The sequence below is a fragment of the Vicugna pacos genome, chromosome 17, assembly GCF_048564905.1.
Source record: "Vicugna pacos chromosome 17, VicPac4, whole genome shotgun sequence".
NCBI lineage: Eukaryota > Metazoa > Chordata > Mammalia > Artiodactyla > Camelidae > Vicugna > Vicugna pacos.
The window spans coordinates 2,538,293-2,545,824 of record NC_133003.1 but is presented as its reverse complement, the minus strand read 5'-3'; the positions used below and the strand labels follow the sequence as shown (position 1 = coordinate 2,545,824).

The window sequence follows — 7,532 nt, the reverse complement described above, 5'->3', positions numbered from 1 at the left end:
TCAGTTCCTAGGGTCTTTCCAAAAAATTGATAAATTGACTTTTTCAAGGATGTATGCTGCTTGAGTATGCTGAAGGTGAAATGAACATTTATTAACTATTTTCCCATGGCAATCCTGCAGGAATTGCATGGGACAAATTAGTTGAATTTCAGCTTCTCTTTATCTACTGTGATTTCTGTCTCCTTTTCAGATTTCAGGGACTTATGCATGTCTTTCTTGGCTCAACAACTGACAGGTACATTGTCCAGCCATGGTTTTTTCCCCTTTAATTATGGAATTGTTGCTTTGTAAAAGAAATGTCACAGATGCATGCAATTCTTCCCAAATACATCACACCAATACCTCATTTTTTACATGATGAATGGAAAGAGTACGTCCCAGGACTTGTGAATAGTGAACACTGTGACGTGCTCTCTAACAAACTTATTTAGTCAAACTGATGTCTTATTGCCACCCACTGAAATTCCATTTGTGCTGTGTTCTACCTCATTAGTTTTAAAATTTGCAGTCATTTCCAATGTGTGTAAAGTTTCTACACTCAGAAAAGTGCACGTATTTACTCATTTTAGTGGTAGACATTTAGCCAGCCACTGAAAGTAATATAAAAGTAATGCAAAATACAGTCATTTACCACAGGAATTTGGATTTGTTGAATGATGTGTAAACATACTGGCATCATTCCTGCCAGGACAAAGCACCATAGACGCCAACTTGTAACAGGGTGACATGTTCATGCATTATCAGAGAACAGCTAGTTTGACCTGGAACGGTCAGGGGCAGCTCTGTGACATTTCTGGGAGAGTAGAACCAAAATGGCCACCTAGTTTGTGGGTCTGTAGAGACCATGGGGAGTTAAGATTTATACTTAGAAACATGAGTGCACCTCGTTAAGGAAAGTGAAGAGCTTGACCTAGATGAAGGAAAGGATCTACTCAGGAAAATAGTGAAAACTGATTACTAGAGCAGGTTGCATTGTGGAGACTCTTAAAAAAGAATTTTTTCTGAAAAAAAATCTAAAGATCCATTGAAATTTATTGAAGGTTTTTGAGTAAGTGAGTGAAAGAGTAAAATTATGACTTAAGAAGATAAATTGAGAGCATTGCTTACTAATGTGTCTGCCCAGGATCATTCAGCAAGAGTTTCTCCAGAAGGCTCTCCCAGGTCAAATACCTGGGGAAATACTGGGTGTCTTTCCTGTGGGTCTTCTCTAAGACATTAATATGTTAATGGGCATTTTGATTTCCAAAAGGAAAAGACAGCATTTCCCAAACCTATTTGACCATGGAACACTGTCTAGGAAAACAATGTGGGGACCACGTATTCCATATACTTGTGCCAGTCTGTCTACGAACTGATAGATGTAAGATGGATACTGGTCTATAATTTTAAATAACTCATTTGACTTACAGCTTAATTCTTTGTTCCCAAATTGGTAGCAATGCAAGATCTCTCCATTTTATCCATGAGTGTGTCTGTGTTTTGGAGTCTTCTACTGCCAAGGAGTTAGGAGGTAGTGGAATGTGGAATGACACCTACCTGGCCCTCTGTGTCATCTGTAGGAGGTAGTGGAATGTGGAATGACACCTACCTGGCCCTCTGTGTCATCTGTGTACACTGGGCACCTGCCGAGCTGTCCTAGTTGCCGTCTGGCCCTGGGGAGCTGGCCTGCACAGCTGTTGCTGAGACGTGTGTCATCACATCCAGTGACTTTATCCCTTCCCTAACAGTCTCAGATTGATGGAATCATTTCACTAATCTGTTCCATGTTGCGGTGCAAGAAGTTCTATATGCCTCTACAAGGCTCTGTCTTAGAGATGTGATTTAGCTGCTCTGTGAGGGCTTCCTGATTCCTCTTGGTTTCTATTCAGGAAATGGTGCACATGTCCTATATACCTCACTGTTTTGGGATTTTCCTATGAGATTGCCACCTAAATCTTCATGCCATGAATTGTTTTTGTTTCCTAGGAAACTGAATTTTTAAAACTCACAGGCAACAAACAGCTGTTATTCCTCATATTCTTCTGTAACTTCTGTTCTCTGAGGAAATGATCTGTCTCTTAAGATAGCTTACGACAGAGAGCAAGACAGAGGTAAGAAATACCTGGGGGGGAAAATCAATGGTTATTTCAAAGACACTCCCTTCCAAACTTCTTAATACCCTGTGGACAATGCTGGTGTAAAGAATGGAGGGTTAACAACTCATGAATGAAAGTAGGTGTGTGGTAGGAATGCTGTCTCAAGTTTTGAGTATCATGTGTGGTTGATGACAGTCACAGCCCTCAGTAAGTGATGGAGGATGACTCACTGTCTTTGTGGTCCTTCGTGCAGCCCTCCCCTACATGGACTCTTGAAAAGCATCTTGCTGGTGGGAACTCTTCCTCCGCCATATGAAGAAAGCCAGGCTAGCTTGCTGAAGAGATAGGGATCTGCTTGGTTGCCAGCACCAAGCAACACACACGTGAGTCAGCCCCAGCTGAGCTGCCCGCTGACTGCAGGTGCAGAAGTGACCTTAGCTGAGACACAGACTGCCCAGATGAGCCTCCTCCAAGGTGGTAATATGAGCCATAAGCAAATAAAGTGGTTATCTAACCCATTTTTATTGAATCAGTATGAAAATGCAGAATACAGTAGGAACAAATGTAAAACAATAGATGAGGAATAGAAGATAGAGTAGAGTCAGATGTGATTATGGCCATTTCTAATCTTTAGGAGCTTCAAAAATTGTGGACAGGCATCTGCATATACCCGTGGTAGATGGGGCCTTGGCCTAATACTGTCCTTGTGCATTTTTGAAAATGACTGTTACTGTCATTCACATGGATTCCAGTGGTTGTTCTGTTGTCACTGATGAATTGAAAAACAAAGTTATCTTAGTAGTAAAGCACATTCTCAGGTACTAGATTCAACTAAATTCCTGATTAAATAGATTTTCCTAAGGATTTCCTCAAAACAGTGAGATAAATGTCATAAAACCAAGAAATGTCAAGAATGCAAAGGGATTGGGAGAGGGTTATAGTTCAGTGGTTCAGTGTGTGCTTACTACACATGAGGTCCTGGGTTCAGTCCCCAGTACCTCCATTAAAATAAATAAATGAATTAATGGATGAATGAATGAATAGGTACATAAAATAAAAATAAATAAACCTAATTGCCTACCCCACCAAATACAAAGAATCTCATGATACATGTTCCTAGGTTCTGAATCTAAACTCTGCCTTATCAAATGGACTGCTGCCAATTAACTGTGATTACCTAGGCTCAGACAATCCTAGCTCAGAGTTCTCAGAGGAACTTCTACTGGCCTTAGTAATTGGTTTTGTACATATTTACTTTACTTCCATTATTAATCTTGACAATAATCTCAAAACTTATATGTTTTTATTCACATTTTAGAGATGAAGGAACTGAAACTGAGCTAAAATAATTGGCCAAAGTTAACACAGCTGTGAATAGTAGCCCAGGAGTTGACAGTCTGGAAAGGTGGTTTGACATCAAATCAAGTCCTTTTTTTCTCACTGATGCTGGTTCTTTTCAACCTGTTTCAAAGGCACTGGAAACCTGTGGTACCTCAGGTACCATTAAGCAGGAAAAAAGGGGGTGGAGAATAAACAAGGCAGTGCTCTGGGCACCACACTCTAGTTTCAGCTTGAGCACATCTGATATATATGAGTCCCATTTAAAGTTTTGTTTGAAAAAACTTCCAAACACTGTGTTATACCCTGATGTCTCCTAATGCTATACTAGCAACTTCCTGCAGTCAGAGCTGCCTTACCCTTTCTTTGGTCTCACGATGGTGTGAAAGCGGCCCTGACCTGGAGCAGGTGGAAATCGTTGCTCTTGGGATGTGATTTGGGCTCCAGAACTGCACTGTCTAAGCGTCTCCCATGAGCCCCGGCTGCCTTGCTGTCTTTCTCACCAAAGCCACTTACATGATTCACACACCCTGCAGCCCCCTCCCTGTCACTAGTGACGTCACCTTCATCAGGAGTGGCCGCGCGCTCTCCCCAGAGGGAAGGAATGTCTTCTCCCCAGAACTGGAGGCCGTTTTCCAGAAAAAATTGCACAAAAGTAATCTGAAACACATAAGGGCAAAACAGGGTGTTCTTTTCCATATGGCATAGTTATAAATCATTTCATATCTAACTCTTGAATCTAAAAAATGTAAGAGAATTCTGAGAAAAATTCGAAGTTGATTGAAAAATGAGTATACAAATCAGTTTTCTCTAATAAGTGATACTTTCAAGAGTACTTTGGGTACAGATTTTAAAATTCTTTTAATCAGTAGGCTAAAATTATATTTGTGGCCTCGTTTAAAAGCTAACATGTTTGTAACAATGGTTACATCTTTAAAACTAGGGTAATTTTCAAGTGACCCATGAAGGTTACTTGGGGTGAATCTGTGTATTCTCTTACTAAATTTCATTTATTTGTTATTATTTCATTTTTTCCAGTTTTATTAAATTGACATATAACATCTTATGGTAATTAATAAAGTACCCAATAGATAAAAACTTGAGAAATTCACCTCTTAAATGAAGAAATATCTGAAACTTTAGAAGCAGAGATTTCTGTGATTTTTCTTGTGAAGGAAGGAAGCAGCTGGAGAGAAAACAGGTCTGTCTAACTGCGTTGCCTCGTCTTATGCTGGCTGTTGGGTTGAGCTCGGGGAAGACCTGTGATCTTACTAGGCCTGTTGTGGCTCTGTTCCGATGTTCTGGAATCTTTTACTAGCCTCTTCCCCCTGCAGTGGGGGTGACGTAGAAGCTGAGTATCCTTCTGAGGGACTACAGCTGGCAGAGGAAGGCCAGTGTGTGTGGAGCCGTGGGTGTTCATGTTGCCCAAGCCACCAAGATGTGCCAACAGTGACCAGAGGAGCTGGGTGTTGTTGTCATTATGAGATGATGAAATCATGAGACCTTCACCTTAGTTCACACTCCCTCAGTGATTAGGCTGAGAATTGAACCTCGGCTGTCAGACCCCAAAGCTCAGGTTCAGTTCTGTGCCGTTATCCTGTTCTTATCTCTCTGTGGTTCAGTCTCCTGGATGGGAAAGGAGAAATGACTCAACTGCTCTGTTTCCCACTTAACAACCCACCTTCCCATAACCCCCAGATCAATGACTCTGCCCCTCCAGGGGCGTATTTAAAATGTGCATTTTAAAAAACTGGTCCATCACAGTTAGTACCACAGATTTCAGGTTCAAAGTGGGAACCGTGCCCCACAAGGCATAAAAATGAGAGATCTCATTACTTTTTTGTGAAGTCCTTTTCTAATTCTGAGCTGGTGGCTTGAGATGGACCAAGAAGTCTTGGGGCTATACACTGATAAATTGTAAGCTATCATCTGATTGAATGAGGAGTGTTGCTCAATGTTGTGGAGCACTCAAGAAAGGTGTTTCAGTAGGTCAACATTGGCTCTTGGCAGCTGATCTAAATACCTACAGACAGAAAAATGCACTTTTAAACAAAGCATGTCATTTTGCTTAGGAAGTGGAAATACAGAGACAGAGAACAGAGTACGTCTTTGTAAACCATGCACACAGTCCTCTCTCTCAGAGTTCTAAGCATGAATGCATACAGAAATGTTCATTGATTTCAGTTTCTGGGTGAGATACTAACTTCTGTGGTTGATTAAGTGTTTGAATAGTTAAGATCATAACACTGGCAGATTGGTTCTCTACCATCTCTGTTTTGACCAGTGGATTTCATCTGCAACAATTCAGTGTCTTCAGCAAGTGTCAACTGGTCTGGAGTCCATGTTAATAAGATTAGGATAAAAACAAGAATTGAGTAACAGCAGGAGTGCCTGCATCTGATTTTCAAGTGGCTCCTGTGGGTAACAGATGCAGCCCTCTGACACTGGTCATTACTTCAGTAGACAGAGCTGTGAACTATGAGTTGATGTTTTCCTAAGAGGATATTGGTTGTGTTTTGGGGATGTGACCGTCATTACCTCCAGGTTGCAGTAATTTTTTCGTCCACATTCCTGTCATCAAGGACACTGAGCCATTTGTCATGGAGACTGGCTGTGAAAATACCGCCTTCAATGTTCTGAAGGAAATCCTTCCGTAGATTAAAAAAAAGAGATTATATTATTACGATAAATACATATTGGAGAAATAACAGAAAACATTAAGTTGGAAAATTCCGTTCAGGCCTCACTTCCTTCACAACGACCAATGTGTGACCATGGCAGAGCTGGGCTCTGACTCTACAGACTCGCACACCCAGGAGGTGGGGCTGGGACTCTCGCCATCTAAAATTAGAAGCATCACAGCGGAGTCTGGACGGCAGTGAGAGTGATGAGGAATCCCCCGCCACCCGCTGGGCCTCGCTCTCTGTGTCTGTGTCAGCACTGGTCCCAGCTGATAGGGTCTGGTGACCACCCATCCCACGTCCTGTGAGTGTCTTGAGAAGCAACACACACGCTCATGTTACTTGTTTGCTTCAGACAGCGCTTGCGCTTAATTCAGAAAGAGAGGCTCTGACACTAAACACACACCCTTCACACTCTTGCACACATATTACAAGAGACCTGGGCTGACGTGAGGTGTGCATGTTTCATGGGGAAAACTTCTCATAATAGCTTCAGTCTTCTTTTTGAAACTGTATAAAAGTTCAGTTTGCAGCCTTTTAAGCAGCAAGTGCTAAAAACATATCAAAATCCCCTGTGGGTATGTGCATGTTACCCCTTGCAGCTCCTTGAATGGAACATACCCTCCCAAGTAGGACACTTATAATTTAGATATATTGCACCTTCAGGCCTCTGAGTGTCAGGGCTAGAGGTACACAAATGTAAGCTTCCTAAGTGAGAACCTGAAAAAATGAATAAATTTTCTTTTTTTAATTAAAGTATAGTCAGAGACAGTAGGCCAATTTCTGTCTAATTTCTGGTGTACAAGCCTTCATATCACAGAAATGGGCCTATTAAAATTTATGAAGTAGTAACTTTTTCCCCCTGGTGAGCAAGGTGGTAGTTGCATTTATTTATGTATTTATTGATGGAGATTCTGGGGAGTGAACCCAGGACCTCGTGCTTGCTCAGCATTCACTCTACTGCTGAGCTGTACCCTCCGCAGCCCTGAAGTTGTCATGTTTTGTGCCAGACTAGGGGAAGTTTTGCATCACCTTGTTAGTTTCAAAGGCACACCGGGCTTCCACTGGTCTCACTCCACAGCCCAAGGCTTCTCTTAATAGGAGCTTGTTCAGAAAATGCCTCTAGGAAACTATGATGCTTGTAATGTGGTCAGTGTTCACATGCTCCAGTCCTTACTGAGCTGCTGTGTGTGCCGGCCTCTCTCTCCTGAGCACTGCCGACGGAGCAGTGACGGCAGGGGACAGGGTCTCTGCCCTCTCATCCCTGTACTGTGTTCTTGGTATGCAGCACCCTCTCTTGTCATTAGGATTCTTCTCTGTGTTCCCTCTTGAGTGACCCCAGTGTATTTGGAGGGAGGAAGCGCTTTGGCTGTGTCTGGTTCCAGGAGTCTGGGAGGGGACAGCAGGGCCTGTGTCTTGTGTGTACCAACTCCCTGCA

At 42.2% G+C, this 7,532-nt stretch overlaps 1 protein-coding gene across 3 annotated transcripts in view; it reads left to right on the top strand.

Moving 5' to 3' along the window:
- Positions 1 to 7,532, top strand: part of LOC107035086 (ankyrin repeat domain-containing protein 26-like) — a 111,723-nt gene that overhangs the window by 1,590 nt on the left and 102,601 nt on the right. Inside the window, exons 2-3 of one of the 3 annotated variants that reach the window (XM_072940881.1) lie at positions 191 to 235; positions 1,966 to 2,090. The exons of 1 other annotated variant lie outside the window; for it this stretch is intronic. The gene's annotated coding sequence lies outside the window, so the exon portion shown is untranslated. The remainder of the gene's footprint in view (positions 1 to 190; positions 236 to 1,965; positions 2,091 to 7,532) is intronic. One more of the 3 variants, XM_072940882.1, reaches the window with a different exon arrangement.